This window comes from Phalacrocorax aristotelis, chromosome 1 (assembly GCF_949628215.1).
Source record: "Phalacrocorax aristotelis chromosome 1, bGulAri2.1, whole genome shotgun sequence".
In the NCBI taxonomy this organism is placed as follows: Eukaryota; Metazoa; Chordata; class Aves; order Suliformes; family Phalacrocoracidae; genus Phalacrocorax; species Phalacrocorax aristotelis.
In genome coordinates, this window is record NC_134276.1 from 104,047,047 (window position 1) to 104,071,555 (window position 24,509).

Consider the following 24,509-nt stretch of genomic DNA (forward strand, 5'->3'; position numbering starts at 1 on the left):
TTTCTAAGTAGTCTTTCTTCGCCACTTTGCAAAACACAGGAACTGCAGGCAGGCTCAGACTTACTGGCTGGGTAACACAATCAACTTAGAGAAAACAGAGAGATTGTGCTGGAGCAAAGGCAGCACCTTACCTCCAGTAACTGTCTCCAAGGTATGACTTTTTGTTTTCCCTCTACTCCTGAGAATCCTGTACCATGAGAGGGAGCCTTTGGAGCCTATGGGCAGCTGCAATACACACTTGTCTGCAGGGACAAGGGAACAGCAAGAGAGGTCAAACACCAGTGAGTACTAGGCACGGTGTCAGTGATCAGGCTGAAACCATTTTGGGCAGGTGTCACGGGCAAAGGACACAACCAGGCAGTGCTTTGTGGCAGACTGGAGGTGAACTGGGTCCTGCATGTGGGCTCCTCTCTGATATCAAGATGCTGTCTGGGCTTTCGGAATGCACAATGAGAACATGACGTGGGAAAAGATTTCTGCCTGTTGAAAACTGGTGTGGGAATACAGCTACCAGGTGCCATAGTTGTCACAGGACTCATGGCTTACCCCTTCTGTGTTCCCTCTTTGAAAGATTCTGTTTTCTGCCTCCATTCTTATAGAAATTAGAACCATGCGCTTGTGGTATCCATATAAACCTGTGTATTAATGTCCCCTGAAAATATTGAATCTATTAGCCAGTTTCAACCAAATTTGACAGAGGTTTTTTGTAAACCTCAGTGGCTGGGTAGAGAGAGAAAGTCTTATTAATCCTTTTTTGGGGGGAGAAAGGCAGCAGCATAAAATCAGTTATTACAAAAGAGAATTAATATTAAAAGAAGTGGCTTTATGAATACTCCAATTGCAGGAAGCTTTTTGATGAGAGCTGATACTTTAAGTCCTCAAAAATGCAACCGCTTCACAGCAGTTCATCTGGAAGCAGGCTTCATTAAGTTGCCTGCTCACAGAACTACTTATTTTCTTGACTGACCCACTAGTGCTCATAAAATGAGAAGTGCTGTGGTTTCAGAGTGCCCTAGGACAGCAAAGGATGACCTCTGAAGCTCTGGAAAGACATGAGCAGGACATTAGGCATTCTGCAAAATTAACACGAACAGGACAGCCAGTGGCACGCCGAATTGGGAAGTTGTGACCTCGTAAGAAAAATAGAAAGGATCATAAACTTTGCCAGGTCACTTGTAAAAATGCCATAAGGAAGGCTAAAGATCTTGAAGAGTAACTTGCAAAAAGCATAACAATTTTTTCAGACACAGCAATTGCAGGACATCTCCCAGAAGATGTGAAGACCTGATAGACAACAAAGGCATAAAAGGAATGAATGCTCAAGTAAGGCAATGACAGAGCAAAGAAATTATCTTTCTGTATTTGTTTATCATGGAGAAGGTCAAGGCATTTCCCATGCTGAGCATCTTTATAGGGGATGCGCCAGAGCCTCTGTCTCAAATAAGAGCATTGGACAAGATCAGAAATAAAATGGATGGAAAAAGCAGACACAAATCTCTTGGACCAGGTGGAGTTTCTAACAAACTTAATGATGAAGCGCTGATGTGAAACTGCTTGCATGAGGCTGTCTCCATATCACAGAACTGCAGGGTGGCTAGTGAGACCCTGTGTGAGAGAGGAGTGTGATCAGAAAGCCTGACCCCTCCACTGGGCAGCCTTGTCAAGCTAGACTAAAAAGAATCAGTGGGTGAATAAATACACGTTGGGCATTAGGAAAGCTCAGCAGAGCTTTGGCAAAGGGAAGTCAGGGCTTACAAATCTTTTGGCCTGAGGCCTCAGAAAGAGCCAGTGAGCACGTACGCCAGGAACAGCCTGCTGATCAGGCTGGCATGGATTTACAAAGGGAACAAAATTTCTTGCCAGCAGCTCTTCAAAAAGCCAAGCAGCCACTGAATGGGAGGGGAGTATTGCATGCCTGGGGATCCACTGAAAAATATAGGAAACAATAAGTAGGAGTATGTGGCTGTTTTCACTCTAGCAGAAAGTCATCAGTGGAGGCCTTCCAAAATGAGATGAGGTAGAAACAAATAGGGACATGGCAAAAGTTGCTGATGCTAGTAGCTAGCTTTATACTAACGATACAAATATTTGCACCTCCTAGAAAGCTGCTATGTCATATTCTCCCATAGCTGCTAAGTTACACTGGGCATCCTTAAATGTCCTAAGAAACAGAAGCCAAAACAAAGGCTTTTGAGGTACAGCGTTTTGTTCTTTCTCCAAGGCACAACACAGTCTCACTCAGAAGGAAGATTACACCGTTGGAAGTACGGAAGCATAATAAGGAAACACCTAACACTCCAGGGTCTAGAAAAGAAGAAATACCGATTTTTAGTATGTGAGAATCCTCAAAGTTATAACATATTGTGAAGATGACTCAACTTTAGGAAGCATAGGCTGGAAGGGACCTCTAGAGGGCGTCTAATCCAGCTTCCCACTCAACACTAGATTGGGTCAGGTGGCTTTCTCTAACTGAATCTTGAAAGATGGATATTCTACTACTTCTGTTTCAGTGCTGTGCCTCTTTTGTCAGGGGGGAAAAAGTAAAAGAATGATGCCTGTATGGAAGTTATTTCTACTCTTTTTTTTTAATTCTGATCCTTGAAGGATCTCATATTAAAGAATTTATTTGCAATGCTGAAGGCTAGAACTAGAATTCTTCAGAAAAAAACACTTCATCTGTTCCTGCAGGGAGGTGACTTCAAAGATGAACCTCTGAGAAGCACACTTATGACCAGGAGACTTGTGAAAAGTTGCAAGACTTTGGAACCCCACTTTTATCAAACGTTATTTTTACTCATACTTAACTGAAGCTGCCAGAAAACTCTGCTGTTCTGAAATAGTCTGAGCTAGAATTTCACCTCTACAGCCTCACCAGGCAGACAGATAATGAATGACAGACAGATATCTCATGTCACAAGTAACACAGTGTCGGCATTGTATTAAAATAGTCTTATGAATTTTAAAGAGCCTTTTCCAAGCATCAAGACAGTGGTTTATAGCTAAAAATATATCAATACAAATTAAATATTTGCATGACAAGGGTGACTTTAATTAAAAACCTTTGGTATAATTTAAATCACATCCATGAAAATAGTCATGGAAGAATGAAATGTCTTATAGCAATTGACTCTTATAGTTCAACGTAATTGGAAGGGAATGTCTGGGGCATCACTCACTGCAGTGATTTTATACCTCTGTAGAAAAGCAGACTGTAAGATTCTTTTAATAAACAGTAAAGTAGCTCAGCCAAAACTGATATGTAATTCTGAAAAGTAATAAATTTATATTTGCTTAAAGGGCAAATGATTTTGATGTGGTACAGGTGGATTTTTTGTACTTAAATAAAAAGCCCTCAAGTGCAATGGAAGTTGCCATATTCCCATGAGGTTTCTGGGATATTCAGGAACTCAGCTGGATGAAACTCATGAATATGCACAAGTTCCCTTCTCTTCAGTCACAGTCCCCAAGGAAAGAGGATTTAAACACCCTGCATTTCCTAACTGTCTCTTCCAGTGTTATATCTTCTCTGCATTATTGCATTTATAGGTGATAATGGTAATGCCTTGGTGTGTGCACACCACTTTTCTTTTCTAGAACTAATCAAGATCTGTCAGATCTATTTGAGAATGTGGGCAGGGGCAACGATCCTAGATCACGTTCTGGGGCTGACCTACACTTGTTTGCCATAATTCTGTTTTATAGCTAACAAACATCCTCCTGAGACATAATATATATTGTTCTTTAAATTTTGGGCCAAAGGCCTGCATTTTTAAAGCTGGTTTTCTTCAGCATAATCCCCCACTGCCATCTGCAAAACCTCTGCAGTGAATGTGCATGGAATTGAGTAACAGTCATGGAGCTGGTGTTGTTAAAATCATTATGCACACAACTGTAGAATGTGCTAGATGTCTGAAAAGGCCCTGCTCAAGCTCAGTGTGTCTTGAGAATAAATTTAATGGCTATATATTCCTCAGCCAGTCATGAAGAGAGTATTATTTACCCTTTCCTCCTGCCTGACAAGCTACTGAATACTCAGGGAGAAGGAAGCAGGCTGTGGAAACCTGGGCCATATACCATCACTACAAAGCAGTGGCTTCTCTTATTCTTCCTTTTTCCCCTGTGGCCACAGCATTATCTCACCACCTCTGGCCTCCTATATCTTGATAAGCTTTAATACTTAAGCTGTGCGTAATAGCTCAGAAGAACATGCACCCTGTCATTGGTGATGACGATGTAGGAAATGCTGCAATACATGGAGGTAGAAAACAAAGCAAAGCACATTGCTATATCCCAGGGAATAACTCAGACTGTTATCTGCAAATCAGGGCAGAAAAGAAAGAAAAGGGTGATATGTTATAATCAGAACTCTTTCTGCAAGAGCGTGTGACTACAAGAGGTTATAATTATTTAACATTTTGATTTTCACTTTCCTCAAGTGGTAAAGCCCTTATTTTCTAACCAGCTGCTGCAGTTCCACAGCAGATTCATTACAGCAAGTTTTAACCCTTCTCAGGAAAGCAAAAGTGGAGAAGTCACATGTTTATCATAAATTCTATTAATCTGTTTGCAATTCCCTGCATGCACTCAGAAATATGAGTGTGCTGTTTGTGTGGAGACAGTTAACGTACAGGCACATAGATATCCCCATCTTCCAGTACAGGCAAAGCAGAAAAAAATCTATACATGTGATTTTCAAAGGTGAGGAACAGTCCTGAGTCCTGCTGAAGTTGACGGAAACCAAAACCATTCAAGCCCTGGAGCAGAGGTCTGTCCTGCATGGGGGACAGCAGCCACTCTTTAGGACAGCTGCTTTGGATGTGGGGGAAAAGATTCAGAGCCCCTGTTCTGCTGCTGAACTCCTGGGCGATGTTAGACAGGTTGCTAATGTCTACAGCTACAAAAGGGTTCAAGCCCCTCACTTCAAGGGCAAGAGGAGGGGTTTGGTTTTGATTTTAGAAGTGGGATGTTAGTACTATGAGGGTAAAGACACTGAAGAACATGAGGTGCTCAAGTACTGGTGTAACAAGGATAGGATATATACTTCAAATTGTCAGCATGCTGGTATCTAAAATGGGTATTGAGTCATTAAGCTCTAGTCTGCAAGCCTCCTTGGAGAGCTGGAGAAAACCGTGTCTAATATTACATACAAATGAACACAAGTATTCTTTTCATTTCATGAAAAAAGGAAAGAGCATCCATTATCTGAAGAAATGAGGCAAAACAGGACAGCTTAGAAATTAAGGTTTCTGCCCATTTTAAGAGTCAAAGAGCTAGTCCTGTAAAAACAACTCACAACTACACAATCCCAATTAGGCATTCATTTAGGAAGTTGCTCTAAAAAGTCTTACAGCAAAACCTGGTTCATATGACCTGTAATCTCTGCATTGGTCTACAGTGCACTCCCTGGCTGGGGCTGAGCTCTGCTCAGACACAGTAGCTGATGGGAAGGACATGTAAATTCACTAAAATCCTATCCCCCAGAGCCTCAGGTCAAATAGCCTCTCTGCCTCCTTCTGAAAGAGAAAAGTTGTGTTTCCCATTTCTGAGAGAGACATCTAATCACTCAGCTGACTTAATCCTAGACTAGATCTCATTCTTTGTTGTTTTAGATTTTCTCGTTTTTAATAAAGAACTGCAGTTTTAATGAGGTCGGGAAGAGGGCCTTACGTCTTCTATCATAAATAGTTCCAGAGCCCTGGTTGCATTTCTGAGAGTACATGATTTGGCAGACACCTCAAAATGTAAGACAGTTTTGCTCAGTTGTTTTAGCTTGCAACATCACACTGACACGCCTGCCTCTTGCCAGTGGCACCGTAACGGTTCTCAGAAACTGAGGATGACTCTGGATGAACCTCATGTGTCCATACAGCCAACCCTTTCTACTTCTTCTGTTAGGCAATGCAGTGTCAAGGGAGGCCTTATTTCTCTCATACCAGCAAGTGTGTGTAATGGTTTGTCGTTGAGTCCTAAAGGGGACACCTGAAATCCTGCAGGAGGTGCCCCCAACCATTGGACAGTCCAACGCCAACCCGCATACTGTCATTCTCCTTCTCCAGCTCCTTCCGAGGAGGCATGGGACAAAGCTACCACACTTAAATTCAGGATGTGGCAAGAAGGAGAGATAAAATGAGCATGTTCTAGAAGCATGTGCTAAAAGTACTGGCTGTGAAGATGCCAGGAAAACAAATGCTGCTGGATTTTCTCAGAAGTGAACAAAGTGAATACATTTTTCAGTGAGCACTTCATAATCCCTCTTGTTAAAAGAATTTCACTGCAATTGAAAGCAAAGCTTTATGGAATGATTTTTACTGTTTTGTACCTTTACAACACCCAGCAGATGGGGAACCTGAGCCCCATCTAAGGGTGCTGGGTGTTATTGTAACAGAGCCAGTAGTGTCATCACCAAGGTTTCTGTTGTCATGTACATAGTAAAAGCACAACCAGTTGAATGGTTTAGGTCACAAAGAAAATTTTACATCCTTTGAACAGGACAAAAAGCTGAAAATGTGACTATTACCACTTTGTTATTTATTTCTCTAAAATTGGTAGTTTATAAGTGTAGGTTATCCTTTCATTTCCCCTAAGTGTCCTTCCACTTCTAAATGGACACCCTTATGCATACTTGCCCTGGCTGCATTGGCCAGTAGGAAGCTTCAGATGTGGCTGCATTTCAAAATTCGGTGATTTATTACCTATCCATCCCATACAAACCTCACAGGCTTGCTGAAGACCTAATATTTACTAAAGAAGGACAATATATTTTTCATTTTTGCTAAATGTTGAGAGTCACATTTGACAAATATATCTTTTCTGAGGGAGTGATTAGCTGTCAGGAAAAATTTCATTTCTTTGTAGTGACAAGACATTTCTTAAAAGACCAATATAAAACCATTTGCAGATTATCCAGAAATTCTGGCCCATGTTAGCTTCTGGATTTGCTGACCCAGCTGCATACTTATTTTAAGTGTCATCTAATAATTTTGCAAATTTTCCCACTTTCTTGTCACCTATTTAAATTTATTGTGTTAGATGTATACCTGAAAGCAACTACTAGACCCAAGAGAAAATACAATGCAGGAAATAAAAGTTTTTCTATTGCTTTATTAATTCCATATTCTTCTTGCACGTGCATAGATGTGCTACAGTTCTGGATTCTTGTTTATATGGAAAAGCCAATGTCTGCTTATTAATGGAAAAATGTTGCTAATTTTAGACTGAAAACTCTTGATATCTCCAGTATTAGGAATATCAAACTAGCCCTGCCTGTTAGAAAGAAACCATGAATATTACCAGGAAGAACTGGGCACTGTCTTGATCCAAAGTCATGACGTGCGATCAGTCCATGGGGTTGGCCTTCACTATGTCATCAAATCCCAAACAAATACATTCATGTGCACATGCACATGCTGACAAATTACTTTCCCTTCCAGCTTGAGCTCTGTGACAAAGTACCTGAAACTAATAAGGTGAAATACCTTTATGACCCAAGTATTTTGCTGCCTGTTGTTGAGCTCTTCATTTTACTGGGTTCGTGCAGCTCAATACTGACATCCGATGGCTAGTCTTAATAACCCCAACAGTTCCAGCTCCCAGAGGGACAGTGATCTGCAGCTCCAAAATAACGTAGCTGCACACAGACAACAAACGTAAGCACAGGGAACTTTTTTCTCTATGGATTACTATGGGGTAACTTTTCTGTTCCAGCTGCTACTTGAATAGTTCAGACTTGCTGCCCTAGGGTCTATAACTGTGACGCTAGAGACTTCAGCCCCATTTAAACGAAGAAGACTTTTGCCACTGAAGGGCTGAGACCAAAAGGACATCCTCCTTTCCACATTTCCAGTGTGGTTCTGCCCGGCGGTCAACTGAGCTTGCAGCTGTGCAGGAACATGATAACAAGTTTCTATCAGCATGACCAAGTCTGTTGGATGAAGGATCTTAAAGAGAGGCTGAGGGATGCAAGGCTTGCAGAATGGATACATCTGTGAATATTTTGACAGTGATACAGATTATTTCATGGAGATATTGTCTTTAAATACCACCTGCAGGAATCTAAACAACAGATATAAAATTTTAAAGACCAAAGTAAAAGAGTGGTCAGCTTAAAGCAGCTTTGAGAAAAAGTAATATCCTATCATGTTTTCACCTCTGTTTAAAGCATATCAAAGGCTGAACTTGAAGATAGTGGGGTATTGTTCAACATTTTTCTTCTTTGTTTTATTTTTTTAATGCAATTCATTGCTCCCTTTTTTGACTAAGGAATACTGTATAGATATATAAGGGTAAAATGATAATGAGGTGATTTTAGGAAGAACACAAATGCGGCTGTAAAATAATCATCATAGGCTAATTCAGAGTTTTGAAAAAAAAAAGGCTGTATTTTTTTTTGTATAAGGTGTCACATTTACAAAAGAATTAGGAAAGTAAAATCTGACAATAGACTGGAGATCCTTATCATTTATTAAAGCCAGATTAAATCAGTTTTTTTCAGTTGTTAATTAAATATCTACAATTTCATATGCTAGGGCAAAACTTTGACCCAAGAAATAAGGATGTTGTCAAAAGCAGACTCAATAAAGTGGAGATAAAAGTCTGAAAAGAATGCACTCACATCCTAAAGAAGTTAACAGACATTCAGAAGTGGTATCTTGGAATGATTTCAGGAATGAAATTTACAGTATTTAACCTCATTTACTAAGGCCATATTTTAAATAATTTTCTACAAGAAGACTTGAGGGCTGCTGGGCACTGAAGTGCCTGGGTCTTCGTTTTTGATGCATATTGATAACATGCTAAGGCAATTGTAGGGTTTCAAGCAACAAGGCAGTGCACACATTTGGGGGATTCTGGTGAGATGTGATGTATGATATTACTTGATATCCACTAATGGAATAACAACAGTGGACCTAGACCTCTTTAAGATTTGCACCCTAGTAATTTTCTTATCCAAGCCAGACCGTAGCTGCCATTTTCTGTTTAAAAGTCTGACACAGTTGCAAGAATAATGTCTGACAAATCAGTGCTTACCTGTTATTTTGGAAAAAAAGTCATCTGATTATGACTGAGCAAGCAGCCCTTTCCACCATTATGGAGATTACTTCACTTATACATCGTATCTTGAAAGCAAAAGTAACAGCTTGTCCAATCACTGGCAATATTAGCGAGGAGATATTACACCTAGTGGGACAAACACAGAAATTTTGCATTTCCCTCTTTCCTGTATCTCTTCAGATATATGAAGCCGGATATTCTGGGGCATAAGGCTCCCAAAGCTGCTGTTACTTCTGACACTGGAAATACAAAACTGACGTACCCTGTTTAGAGGCCATGTTTGATGATATTAGTCCTAATAGGCAACAGGTTTTGATTATGGTACCTTTCATCTCTTTTGTGGACTAATGGAAGACTTTTGTCTTCAGGAACTTCTAGTTAACCAGACTCAGCAAGATATGGGTGCCCTCTTCTCTCCTCCTTCATGAATTTCCACACTTGTTTTTTATGTACTAAATAATACCTATTATATAACACTGGTCTAGCAGAAAGGATCCGGGGAATATAAAAAAACATGCATCATCCAGAACAGAGCACCAGAATTCTGCTAATTTCTCTCATAACAGCTGAAATAAAGAAAGGCTCTAAAACCAACCATGAAGTGCAGGGGTTTTTCCACTTTACCTGAGAAAAGATGATGGAAAAATCTAGATAAGTTTGGCTATACTCAGGGTAAGCAATACTTGAAAAAGAAATCTGAGCTGCCTAAATGACATTCAGGGCTGCCAAAAAGGAATCGATTGTGTTAACTGCTTTGAACAAGTAAATTGATTCCTTTGCGGTTTTCCCTTGGACTGGTCAGGAGCATGCAATGTTGCCTCCTGCGGCAAGCTCTTCCCACGGGATGTGCTAGTGTACAAGGAATAGTATGGAAATTACTGGTGTGAAGTTGTCTTACATCCGTTTCCAGAGCTCACCCCTTGCTAACCTTGGCTTTTAGTCAGAGATCCTGTGTCTACCAGGCATCTCCTGGGCATGAACATGGGAAATGGCAATGGTTCCCTTCTGAGAGTGCTTGGGACCTCTCAGGATCAGGCTGCTCTTGCCCTTGGTGTGTTGACAGTTTGCATTAGACCCTTGAGTCTTATTATTGGGTACAAGACCAGTGAAATGAATCTTCTAGAGTGCTTTTTTTTTTAAGGTCATTTGGTCTTTTAGATCTATTTAATATGGTGTGCTTCATGCCAGAGAGGATTATCTATTCTACCTGAGTAAAAAGGAATTGAGATAATTTAAAAAACAACTTTAAATCAAAGTAAACACTGAGTCATTAAAATGCTATGATGAATTAAGAAATTGTTTGCTTAAATATATTGAATTCTGTGGTTTACTAAATCAAGCATTATTGCAGTCACCATGGAAAACCAAGCTCCATTTGTCGACCTTTATATTTATGTGCAAAAATATTGGACAGGGACCAAAACATTCTCTGCCTGTACTTCAAATTTTTCTCATTTTAAACTTTCACAAATGAAATCCATTATTTTGACATCTTTTGTATTTATTGTGGTAAAGAGTCCTGCAAATTCCTTATGCAGTCATAAATTCAGGATACAACAGCTAAAGGCAAATACATTTCAGCCAACTAAAGTTAAGGATCCTCAGACCTAAGACAAGTAAATATCTGTTCAGAAGAGACTGTGCTTGTGCCACAGTAAAAGATACTGTCACCGTCAACCTGCTTTGGGAATTTCTGTTGAAGGAAGCCACTTCTTCTTTTTTGTGGACCTTCATAACAGATCTACCTGACTCAAGAGGTGGCACCCTCAGGAACCATAAGCATACTCTCCCTCAGGGTCGTGAAAGGTTTGGCAAGCTGCTGCTCACGCATGTGTGGAGGGACAACCCTGTTTCGCACTGCATAATCTCTTCTCCAGCGCAACTCCTGCCGCAAGGGAATTAGGGCTGATGTCTCATTTTAAATCATTCCATCATCTTGAACATTTATTAGGGCTTTTTTTTCCCCCCTCCTTCTCCCTGTTCTTTTTATTTTTATGTCTCGGTGCATGTATGACTACATTTGTCATATCAAAGCTACTACAGAGGAGTTCCTAAGACAGGGCCTAAGGCTATTCCTTAAACTTTGAGTCTGCGATCTGAAATAATGCATGTACATATCAGTCTGCTCACAGGTATAGACTACATATTTCATAGCTCTATCCATCATAGCCCTAAAATAAGCAGGCAGTCCTCTAGGGAAACAGAAAGGCACTTAGTACTGCTTTTCTTGTATTCTACTACACAGGGAAATATCCTTTAAATACAAAGTAAAAATGTGATCCAGACATTATTTCTGTTTCAGGTTGCAATATTATTTTCTTCTTACACAGCCCTGGTCTCTGATGACTGACTTTTTTCTTCTTCTTCTGTTTGCTATGGAGGCATATTGCATTCAACAGCAAGCATCGATGGAAGAGTAACCTTAAACTCTCTAATGTTCTTGCTGGGAAATTGAATGGTTGCAAAGCCAGTCTATTCCTTCAATTGCCAAAGCGCATTTTCTTACTGCTTTGCCTATGGGGGCATTTTTCTTCCTCGAAGGGGGAGATTTCTCTAATCAGCATCAGTGATTTGTTCCATTGTAGGCTTAGTAGTCAAAATAGACTTAGAAAGAAAAGAGGGAAAGGAGAGGTGCCTATTTCCTGCTTTTAAAAGTATTGGAAGATATTTTTGCACAGCTGGTGATGGCACTGTGATGTGGAGTAAGCGCAGATACGATTAGCCACAGATCAGTGGTGAAAATACAGAACTGAGATGGTTACAATGGTTTCTTCTTTAGTGCAAGGCCTGCCTTTGCCTAACATGGACTTTTGGCAGCTAGCACAGAAGAGCCCTCTTTTTAGAAAAGATACTGTGTATTGCTGTATTTCCTAAATGATGTGAGACAGAAACACTGGGTTCAAAGTTCACTAGTTTGGCTAATACTGTCAGGCTAACATGTTTCCTATTTAAATTCTAATTTAATGCAGGAGCTTTGGGGAGGGATAGAGGCATTTTAATTTTCAAATCACACATTACAACATTTGAAGCAGTGGAAGAAAGATGACAGTAGGAATGCTGCCTTAAGTAAGTGGAGATAGTGGAGACTGCAGGTGGATGGCGAACAAGAGATTTGAGGGGCTTATGAAGTCACCCGCAGTCCTTGAGGTCTTGGTTGTAACTCTCAAGCTTTTTTTTCAGCATCTGATATGTCTGAATTTCTCCTCCTGAAACAACCAAACAACCCCCTAAAAACCCAAATTCAGATCTCCAGAGATCCTGATACAGAATCTCTGAAAAAGTGTATTGCTATAGTTAGGCTGTGACTTTCAGGAGGCTGAAAGAAATAAACCAATCACTTTAGAACTAGCTCTGAGTGAAAAAAGCCATGGCAAAAGCAGAAGCCTTCTTTCAGGCATGTTAGTAAAAAAAGCAACTAAGTGTCTTTCACCAATGAAATTCAAAGTGTTGAATGCACTTTTTTTTCACGTTTGCCCTATATTCCACTATAAAAATTACTAAACCCCATCATTAGGTTGTTTAGGTTGAGATTAAAAAAGCACATAGTTGTGCCTAACATACATTACAGGATGGCACTATGGGGAAAACATGTTATTCAGCACTCTGCAACAAAACATTGGTATCGTTTGTAGCACTAACTGTAAACAAAGGGCTGTACCTGGTAGAAATAGTCAGGTTATTAATAAGAAAGTTGAAATCTGTTTCAGAACACACGCTTTGCTACCTGCTAGCCTTAAGGAATTTGGACATTGTGCATGAGAATACTTGAGTCAATGCACTTTTATTAATTGCAGCTTTTACATGAGCACTTAGACAATGCATTAACATAATTACTTCCAGTGAAGCTGCATTTAACATACTTTTCACTTTTGTTTTTTGTGGTAGAAAGAGTCATGCAACTCACTGACAGCAGGTAATCAGAGCTCTTCATAGCATCATTTCCCTAAAAGCATGCAGAATAGTGGATGAAATGATTTTAAAAAGGGTAGCTAGAGGAGGAGACTATACCCATCTTTGTGCTTTGAGGCCCACTTCAGCAAACATTTAACCACATCCTTAACTTTAAGTACATGCTTGCATGCATTGCTGAGCAGGCACAGATTGCTTTTCAAGTGTGAAATGGAGCAGCGGAGCTCGCAGCTGGTGTAAATCAGTGCATTGCCACTGTCTGCAGTCAAGCTGAGAGCCCACCACAAGGTAGCTCACAGTGCAAAACTCTGCCAGGAAAACTCTGCCCATAGCCATTTAAGAACATGATTCTCACTGACTTCAACAGGGCAAGAGTTTCGCCTGATGGGTCTAACTCCTGAAAGCACTTTTTAGTCTCAGGGAGACCTCCTACTCAAAAAAATAAATAGTTTTTCCTGGGTCAAGACTCACGGTAGTGAGATTTTCATGCTAATAAATGTGTCATTAAACTATACACATGAGACCGAAACCTAGTTGCACACATGTGAAAGGAATTATTACATTTGTCATGAGGCATTCAACTAAGTCAAAGAAGGTACCAAATGATATCTGAATGGAAAAAGCACAAAATATATGCTCATGCAAGGCTGCCAAGAAATTTGTCAGATGCTTCATCAACTGGGAATTTCAAATCTTGATTTAAAACTCCAGACTATGAGGAAACAAGCTTAGGGGCTCATATTTAATAAAACCCCAAATAGAAGGTAATTTAGTTCATAAAAAGTCAGCAGGAACAAAGTTCTGCCTATTGCCATCTGGGATCTCGCCTGTGGGTTTGGTTTTTTTTTCATGGTTATTGTTTATGGGTTGCTTTTTGTTGTTGTTGTTGAATTAGGAACTAATATTGGAATTAATTTGAGCTTCATTACTAGTGAGTGATGCAGAGCCCTAGTGGGTCTGCTGGTTTATTGACAAAAATCAAATTGTGCTGGCAGCAGCAGTACAGGCTTTGGTTTGCAAATGGATGCACTGCCCATCAGAGACCACCATCTGGGCAGAGGGGGAGGGAGCTAGCACACACAGCCCCTCCACACTGCCTCCCAAAAACAAGGCGCTGGCATATTTGCAGTCCTTCACTGCTGGTACTATGGTGGATTTATTAACTAATGTGCTTTTCAGTGACAACTGATTGGAGTCAAAGGCTTCCCCTCAGGCAGAGCGAGCCCTAAGGGTATGCTTGTAGATGCAACTGCTCGCTGGAGATGTGGCATGAAGGGCACGGGTGTAACAGTAGAGTACTTCTGAGGTTTCTCCAAAGTATGTTTGTGACAAGACCTGTCTAACAGTAGGTAGATCCCAATGAGCATCATCACTCCAGCATTTTATGAGTATTTTAACAGGTTCTCCTAGCCTCGTCCTGCTGGTCCCCAACATCCCAGGTGAGGTTTCTGCTTCTCCAGCTGTGCAGAGGCATTGTCTCCTCCACTTGTGTAGCTCCTTCTTTTTTAACTGTTGCTTGTTTTGTTTCCCAATTTGGCTTCAGTAGTACCTTCTTAGGCAAAATTAAGATATCCAGTTGGGACCTAGTATAATGGAAGAGCAGCTCAATGAACTTATTACAGCCCAATTTTCTCGTTTCCATATGGTGATGCAGGTTAACAGCTGAAAAAACAAAACTGAATATATTTTTTAAACACATTTTAAGATTAAAGCTCCTTTTCTTTCCTTTTCAATGTACAAAATGTTTAGATGGAATATTTTATAAACTACAAAGGACCTAGCAGAGGAGATGAATGACAGCCAGAAGAGTGGCACTGTAGCTGTGAATCTAAAACACTTGCAAGCCTTTCTCAGCTCACAGGTAGCTAAAAAAGTTTTACTAACCAGATTCACTAGAAGAACTAAGGAAACTACAGTCTTGTTTAGCAACTTAAGACCTTGCATTAGGGAAATGTCTGTGTGGCTGGAGAAATTCACCGAAGAAGTGGGTTAGTGAAGCAATTTTGAGTATCCATAGAAAATTAGTGTCAGAAACATGGCTAAAGTCACAGCTGTGTTGAATTCAAAGGGAATATTGACTCCTAGCAGGGGAAGATGCTGCTCAGTGTGCTCTTGCTAACTTGAATACAGCTGTGATTTCTCAGAGAGTTTGATTTCAGAAAAGAGCAAAGTAAAGAAATCTTTAATATTTCCCCCTTTCAAAAGCATTATGTTCACATCTCTTCATCTTCTCACATTTCACTAAAGATCGCTGTAAAACTAGTCTTAATTTTAAAACTACCTTTTGTTTTTTTTGATGAAGTATTTCCTTTGGATGTATCATCTTTGTTCTACTTCACTAACCTTTTAAGGTATATTTTAACTAGGTGCAGGTACATAGGAAAATATATGATTTGAATAGATGGCAGGATAGCTCTTCATCCCTGAAATATTCAGATGTGCTTGTTTTCTAACTGCTCATGAATGACGGAACTCCGGAATTACCAATGGGCTCGGAGGCATGCACAACAGGTGCTAAGGTGTGCTGCTTATACAGAGAAGCAAGTAGCATCTAGTACTGGCTGACGACATTTGCATTTCTGGGGAGACCTTGTAGCCTACTCCAGCTCCAAACAGCTCCTCCACACTGGTAATGACTGGAAATTGTCACGCTCACATTGTGCCCAAGGATAGGCAGTGGGAGACCTACAGCTGTGGGAAACTGGTATACTTCTTTGAAGCTGATGGACTTGTGCTAATTTACCAGCAAAGGATAAACATTTTTTCTGATAGGAGCATTTGCCCATTCAATCAGTGACTAAAGACTTGCCATCATATATAATCAGATAACATGCAAACCTGGCAGCCATAGCTGATATGAGCAACTGTTAGCATAAATAAACCATGATCAAAGTCTCCAAAATAACGAGAAGAGGTGCTGCCATTGTGATTTTGGACTCCCTAAGCAGAACAGAAAGGGAAATAGAAAACAAAATTATGCCAACAAGTGAGTGGGCAGAGAGACCAAAGTACTTTCTTACTTCCAGGTGTAATTGAAAGGACAGTCACTAAAAGGATATGTACTGACACCTCCTAAAGGGTCTTTCATATGCCCGCTACTTCCTGCTGTATGACTATTCCCAACTGTATTTTACATTAAATTTTTGCTTTAATTTCTTGGCTAATAGTAGTTTCACTTTGTAATCTCTTGCTCTGAAAGCCTCAAGGGGTCTTCTTATGTCTCTGCTTTTCTGTTCATGGCCTATGATTTTGTTTTTAATCCCAAATTTCATGAATTCACATGATGTTTCCATGCTGCCCCTCTGTTCTAGGAACACAAGTCATTCCAGTGCACTTCAACCATATTCTGCTTCAGCCTTGAGGATGCTATGAATCACCAAATCACAGACTGGTTGAGGTTGGAAGGGACCTCTGGAGGTCACCTGGTCCAAACACCCTGCTCAAGCAGGGCCATCTAGACCCAGTTGCTCTGGACTGTGTTCAGATGGCTTTTGAATATCTCCAGGGATGGAGACTCCACAACCTCTCTGGGCAACTTGTGCCAGTGCTTGGTCACCCTCACAGAGAAAAAGTGTTTCCTGATGTTCAGATGGAGCCTCCTGTGTTTCAGTCTGTGACCATTGCCTCTGGTCCTGTCACTGGGCACCACTGAAAGGAGACTGGCTCCATCCTCTTTGCAGCCTATGTTCAGGTTGACGAGATCCCCCTGAGCCTTCTCTTCTCCAAGATAAATAGTCTTGGTTCTCTCAGCCTTTCCTCATATGTTAGGTGCTCCTCTCCCTTCATCATCTTTGTGGCCCTTTGTTGGAGTCCAGAACTGTACCCAGCACTCCAGGTGTGGCCTCACTAGTGCTGAATAAAGGGGAAAGATCATCTCTCTCCATCTGCTGACAATACTTCATCTAATGCATCCTGGGATACCATTAGCCTTCTTTGCTGCAAGGGCACATCGCTGGTTCATGTTTGACTTTGTGACCACCAGGACCCCCGGGTCCTTCTCTGCAAAGCTGAAATGTTCCTGAACTGTTGAATTTCAGTATCCCCTTCCTGTTGTTGTCAAAATAAAATGCATCATAATTCCTGTTAAATCAGGGAATCCCTTCTTGCTCTACTCCTGAAATACATAGTACTCTGTAATATATTTTCAGTGTGCAGGATAACTGGTGCTTAGCATGTGGCTTCTCAGAATTCTCTCCACATTTGCATGTACAATAGAAATACATCTATTGTTTGTGTGACCGCAACAAGAAACTAATCATGGGTAATAAGACTCAGTTTCAGGTCAAAGCTGAACCATTCCAGGAACACACTTTTGCTTTAGTTATTGCAAACATGTCCACAAAATACTGTACAGTCTTCCATTTCTCATATTATGCCTTTTTTGTTATTTATCACAGAATCACAGAATCACAGAATCCCAGGTCGGAAGGGACCTCAGGGATCATCTAGTCCAACCTTCCTAGGAAGAGCACAGCCTAGACAAGATGGCCCAGCACCCTGTCCAGCCGACTCTTAAAGGTGTCCAACGTGGCCGAGTCACCCACTTCCCTGGGGAGATCATTCCAATGGTGACTGTCCTCACTGTGAAAAATTTTCCTCTTGTGTCCAGTCTGAATCTCCCCAAGAGCAACTTGTGTCCATTCCCCCTTGTCCTCTCCACGTGACTCCTTGTAAAAAGGGAGTCTCCGTCTCCTTTGTAGCTACCCCTCAAGTACTGGTACACGGTGATGAGATCCTCTCTAAGCCTCCTTTTCTCAAGGCTGAACAAACCCAGTTCTCCCAGCCTATCCTCGTAAGGCAGGCTTCCCAGTCCTCTGATCATCTTGGCGGCCCTTCCCTGGACCCCTTCCAGCCTGTCCACATCCTTTTTGTAGAGTGGGGACCAGAACTGTACACAGTACTCCAGGTGTGGCCTGACAAGCGCTGAGTAGAGTGGGATGATGAATTCTTTATCTCTGCTGGCGATGCCCTTTTTGATGCAACCCAGCATCTTGTTGGCCTTCTTGGCTGCAGCAGCACAGAAGCTGTGGATGTTATCTACCTGGACTTTAGTAAAGCCTTGGACACAGTTTCCCACAGCACCCTCCTGGAGAAACTGGCTGATCATGGCTTAGGTGAGTGTACTCTTTGCTGGATAAAAAAGCTGGCTGGATGGCCGGGCCCAAAGAGTTGTGGTGGATGGAGTTAAATCCAGCTGGCAGCCCGTCACAAGTGGTGTTTCCCAGGGCTCAGTGCTGGGGCCAGTCCTGTTTAATATCTTTATCAATAATCTGGACAAGATCAAGTGCACCCTCAGAAAGTTTGCAGACAACACCAAGTTTGGAAAGAGTGTTGATTTGCTGGAGGACAGGAATGAGGTTCAACAAGGCTGTGTCAGGTCGTGCACTTGGCTCAGAACAACCCCATGCAATGATATGGGGTTGGCTGGAAAGCTGCCGGGTGGAAAAGGACCTGGGGTATTGGTCAATAGCCAGCTCAATATGAGCCAGCAGTGTGCCCTGGTGGCCAAGAAGGCCAACAGCATCCTGGCTTGTATCAGGAATAGTGTAGCCAGCAGGAGCAGGGAGGTGATCGTGCCCCTGTATGTGGCACTGGTGAGGCCACACCTCAAGTATTGTGTTTGGTTTTGGGCCCCTCAGTACAAGAAAGACATTGAGCTGCTGGAGCGTGTCCAGAGAAGAGCAACAAAGCTGGTGAAGGCTCTGGAGAACAAGTCTTATGAGGGAACTGGGCTTGTGTAGCCTGCATAAAAGGAAGCTGTGGGGAGACCTTATCGCTCTCTACAACTACCTGAAAGAAGGTTGTAGTGAGGTGGGCGTCAGTCTCTTCTCCCAAGTAACAAGTGACAGAACAAATGGAAATGTCATTAAGTTGCACCAGGAGAGGATTAGGTTGGAGATGAGGAAGAATTTCTTCATGGAAAGAATTGTCAAGCACTGGAACAGGCTGCCCAGGGAAGTGGTTGAGTCACCATCCCTGGAGGTATTTAAAAGACACATAGATGTGGTGCTTAGGGACATGTTTTAGTGGTGGACTTGGCAGCGCTAGGTTAATGGTTGGACTTCATGATCTTAAAGGCCCTTTCCAACCTAAATGACTCTATGATTCTAAGCAGGTGGAACACATCATATTCCTCTTTGTCTCAACCGCATATCTGACAAATACGTTTGGTAGTTGATTGCAAGTATGGTATAATCTTAAATCACTTGATTCTATCATGTAAAATTATGTCTGTAGCGGTGACATCTACAAGGGTAATATTTACACACAGGATATTTCTTCTACCTAGAATATTAAAACTCATTTCCAGATGGAAAATATTTTTGTTATAAAAGCTATAATCCATACAAACAGAAGCTTGTTTACTACTTGTGTTTTCATAGAATAATACTGTAGTGTATAGAAAGCAGTAAAAGGAAAACATTAAAACCCTAGCAAGTGTATTTGGCCAGCAGTGCAATAGAGAGATACCAAGACCTGAATCCTCATTTTCAACATACATTATTCTGAATAACTACGGTTTTAAAGGACCTTATAAGACTAACTGTATTGCATCACACCAAAAATCTTCCTGCCCCTTCTTCTGTTTCTGATAGGACCAGAAGTACACACTCAAGGAAAGAATATCTTAATAAGTGTAGAGTAATATATCCTATGGTTTGCTCTCCCCATTTTCAGCAACCTGCATTTTAGGGATTTCTTTAGCCAGAGATTTTAATTGGAGCATCATGTTTGCTCCTCAGACAGGAGCTGCTGCTTCCTCTGTTCATTTGCCTAGTCACAACCTGTGAATGAGCTCCACAGTTTGGGTGCTTTGTGAAAAAATGGTTTTTTTTGCTTGTCCTAACATGCCACCTGATGATTTCCTTTGGGGAGTGCTAGTTTTTGTGTAGGGAATAATTACCCCTTATTTACCTTCTCCCTGCCATTCATGATTTCTGATCCCTTTGCTATTGCCTCTTTTCCAAACTGAAATGTCCCACTCCATTCCATCTCTCCTCCTTTAGAAGTCCTTCCCTGCTCCACCTAGTTTCTCTTCATCTGAACTTGTCTAGTCCTGTTACATACTCCTGGGATGATGGGGCTGACTGGAGTGGCACATGATAGTCAAGGCATCAGGTGAGCTGCTTATTTTTGCAGTGACACAATGATGTTGTATATTTTCTTCCCTCTGTCTTTTTAAATAGTTCCTAAAGGCCACAGCTGAGCAGTAAATTGACTTTTTCAGTACATTTCACACAGTGATTCCAAGATGATTTCCTAGCACATTTGGAACAGATAACTAGGTGTACTTGTGTGTGCAGCCACATAGTAATAGGAAAACGCATGGAAAGAGAGAGAGCACATCTGTTAAAGCTGGTTTTACTTCGCATTTTCCTTGTTGTTACTGTCATATACCTTTTCAGCATTTGGTCAATAACATGAAGGGTTGCAATTATCTGACAGATAAATATCTAGTCTTGTGATTGCTATAATGGCACTTAGATGAAGAGAAGACCTGCTCTGGCCTATCAAGTGTAAAAGTGGCAGACCTCATGAAGCACATAAACGATCTCTCCAAAAATGATAAGGATAAATGTCAACAAGATTGTGATGTATGTTGTGGAATTGAAATCTATGCACAGGCGGGAAGAGAGGCTCAGGTTTACCAGTCTACACATGGCAGCAGATGGAGAGGCAGAGACACTGAAAACACAGTGCAAGGAAGGGCACTTGAGATTTATTACAGTCTGGGGAGGGCAGGGTCTGTATAACCCAAAATTGAACCTGATAACTGAGCATTAAAATTTTAAAAGCTAAGGGGGAATGTTTAAGCTAAGACTGGGAGGAAGTCAAGATACTCGAAAGAGTACATACTACAGGATGGTGTATTTCACAGGGATAAAGTACAAAAATGCTATATCCTCAAATAAAGGATAGGGTGGAAACATTAAACACAGCAAAGTGACAGCAAAGCGTAGCTTAACAAGTAAATCCCCATTTCAGCACATGCATACAAATTGGCAAGCAGACTAAAACCAAATATATGTGCCTGTTCGTATTAGTGCTAGAATTCTGAACCACACTAAGGACAAAGAAAATGGAACGTCTGGTTTAAAATTGACATAATGAATAAATTAAGACCTCAGAAACTTGGTAGAAGGAACATAATCCAACCAGTTCTGATTCCAGGGAGTAAAATAACGATTTAAGGAGTGGCTGGAATCAAATAAGGTAAATATCCTAACTGTGTGTACTGGTTGTGGCTGGGATGGAGTCAATTCTCTTCATAATAGCTTGGATGGTGCTATATTTTGGATTTGTGATTAAAACAGTGTTCATAACAGAGCGATGTTTTAGTTATCACTGAACCGTGCTTAAACAGCACCAAGGCCTTCTCTGCCTCTCACCCCACCCCACCAGTGAGTAGGCTGGGGTGCAAAAGAAGATGGGAGCCGACACAGCTGGGACAGCTGACCCCAACTCACCAAAGGGATATCACATACCGTAATACGTGCTCAGCAATAAAAGCTGGGGGAAAGAAGGAAGGAGGGACATTTAGAGTGATGGTGTTTGTCTTCCCAAGAAACCATGAGGTGTGATGGAGCCCTGCTTTCCTGGAGATGGCCGAGCACCTGCCTGATGATGGGAAGTTGTGACTGAATTCCTTGCTTTGCTTTGCTTTGCTTTGCTTTGCTTGCACATGCAGCTTTTGCTTTACCTATTAAATGGTCTTTATTTCAACCCATGAGTTTTAACACTTCTACCCTGCAAATTCTCTCCCCACCATCCCACTGACGGGGAGTGAGCCAGTGGTTGTGGGGTGCTTAGCTGCCTAACAGGCGTAATGGACAACACTGTGAATCATTATTGCAGAACCCCTCTGGGCTTTAATCTTTTGCCAATACAGAAAGAGCACAGTCATAGGTCTATACTACTGAGCATTCCACTGAGGTGGGACAATGTCCATAACATGACAAGGAAGACAAAAAATTTACAAGATTAGAAATCGCAGTAGTAATAGGAGACTTCATATCTTCCAGATAGACTTGATACCTGTCATGACAGGGCATGTTGCAGACAATATTATTTTAAACACTGTAAAGGATTGCTTTTTCAATTAATTGGTCAGAAAAACCATAAAGGAAAACCCATTCTTGATTCAATTTCAAGCAGAGCATGTGACCTGCTTCAAGACACAGCCACTGAAGTTCTTCTTGGTAAAAGAAACCATAAAGTATTCAGATTTGACCTTCCTGTGGGACTGAAAAGTCAAAACACAAATCCACAATAATAACATTAAACTTAAGAGGTGGAACTAAAATCAAGTAAAGAATTTTGTTGAGAGGAAGTTAAAAGGAACCACTAAAAAGGTAAAAAGCTTGCAGGTAATCTAAAGACCACTTCAGGACATCACCGTATTCCAGACTGAGAATAAAACTTCAAAATTATTTTCAGAGGGCAAAAACCCCGTCCAAACATCCCAAGCAAGAATGATTAACAGTTCAGTGAAAGAGTGAAAAAATTGTTTTCAGAAGTGAAAGTTATATCAGTATTTGGGAAGTAGACCAATTAATTCCTGGCCTCCAGAACTGCACATTCTAGAGAAGATTTCAGAGTTTTGCAACCGTCCAATGAGGGCCACTGTGTGAGCAGTCTGAGGCACTACAGGACTTAAGCTATGAGAAAAAGATGCTAAAGGTATTCAGATATCCAGCTGCTAGCCCGCTAACTGTGGCTGGTAACCTGTTCCCTGAAGTAGCCTTGACGCCAGCAGAAGAGACAGTGATACCTGTAAAAACAAATTTTTTTTGAGAAAAATTCCTGGGCAGGAGATATTCAGGAATTGCAAACAAAAACCTCCAATTTTTTCCTTGGTAAATTAGTCAGAACAACAGTAAAACCCAAGTTAGTACATGCATAAATAGATAAAGGGCATGTATCCACATGACTTCTGTAGAGGGAAGAAATGCCTTGTGAATCTGTTAAATTCTTTTCAAATTAGCAATGAGACTAATACCCAGTAATAAAAGACCGATGACTTTTTGTCTTTTGGGTTTTTTTCTAAATTGGCTTTCAGAGAAGCTGAATATATGTATATCTCTGATTCAATTTGGAACTGTTTCTAAAACAGCTCAGCATTTTAGAACTGCCCCAGCGTACATCAAGTTGGCAACAAAAACCCAACACATCACAAGCGAACATATGTCTTCCCTGAAAAACTGTGTTTAAGTATCTAGATACAGCCTACATCTTCCAAAATGCAGCACTGAAGTGATGTTAATGTCTATTGGGAAACACAAAGAATAAAGAACACACTTCAATAATTTCAAGTTTTGAAAATTTTTTTGGTGATAAACTTAGAACTCATCACCAATTTCAACCTCTCTATTTTTTACCAGTTGCACTACATAATTGTTCACTTTTACTATTTTATACTGTAGACTTTGATTTTATTTTCTTTGTATGTCTGAAGCTATCTTCTGACCTTTGTTTAGATCAGGTCTTTGAAAAATTCACATCATTGCTGAACTTTCCTGAAGTTTTTTTTTTTCATTTCCTTGAGAAGACTACTGACCGTTACTCATTGTTTTAATTTGCAGTTTCTGTGATTTCAGATCAAATCTAACCAGACTATTTAATCAAGGGGAAAGAAGAACATTGCTCAAAAAGTAAAACAAATAACATCAAAAGCAACAAATTGTTTCGTAAGGGGCTTTCAATGTTTATTCCCCTGTATGCTGATTGTGCCTAAGAGCAGCAAAATGTAAATTAAATTAGTACTCAAGCTTATCATTAGGAAACAAGCCCTTTTTTTTAAAAAAAAGGAGAAAACCCACTAGATTAAGCCCAATGTGGGTTAGGCCCACCCATTACATAAGCCACTAATCCACATCAAAACCTTTTTAGTAACATATGGGCCATAATAATTTCCGGTGCTCTTTACTTCTTAAGCATAAGAAGCGGTTAACTGAGAGGGACCTACATTTGCATTTGTAGTTACTGAAGAGATCAAAACTGGAATTTTCCCATAAGGACCATTAAAGCCCATTAAAAAGTCTGAGATTTGTAGTTAACAATATTAGTTAGCAAAAAGTAGTGTTAAGGCATCAGGAATAAGCAATCCAAATCACAGCCCTTGCTGGAAATGCAATGGCAGAGGTACAGTTTGTGCGCAGGATGTTTTGGGGGCCCTTGAAAAATACATACAGGCTGTCTGTTGTAACTTCTGCCTAAGACATGCAGTGGTGAGAGAAATGGTGTGCTTTCTTTTGTTTTTAAAATGAGAACGCATTATGTGAGAGTATTTGTGTAGCATCTAATAACAAGTTTAGATTTATTTTCTGTAGAATACAACTTTTGTATTACAAACAATACTTGATGATAGAGTATCCAATTAATTGCTAGCTTTATACACATAGGGCACATAATGAATTTACATGAGTGTAGAAAAACAAAGCAATATTCATCCTCAGTGTAATCCCCCTAATTATGGATATATGCTTCAGTTTTCATCTGTTCCATTTTTCAGAGCACCCATTCTCCTTCCATTCATTCTTTTGCATCTC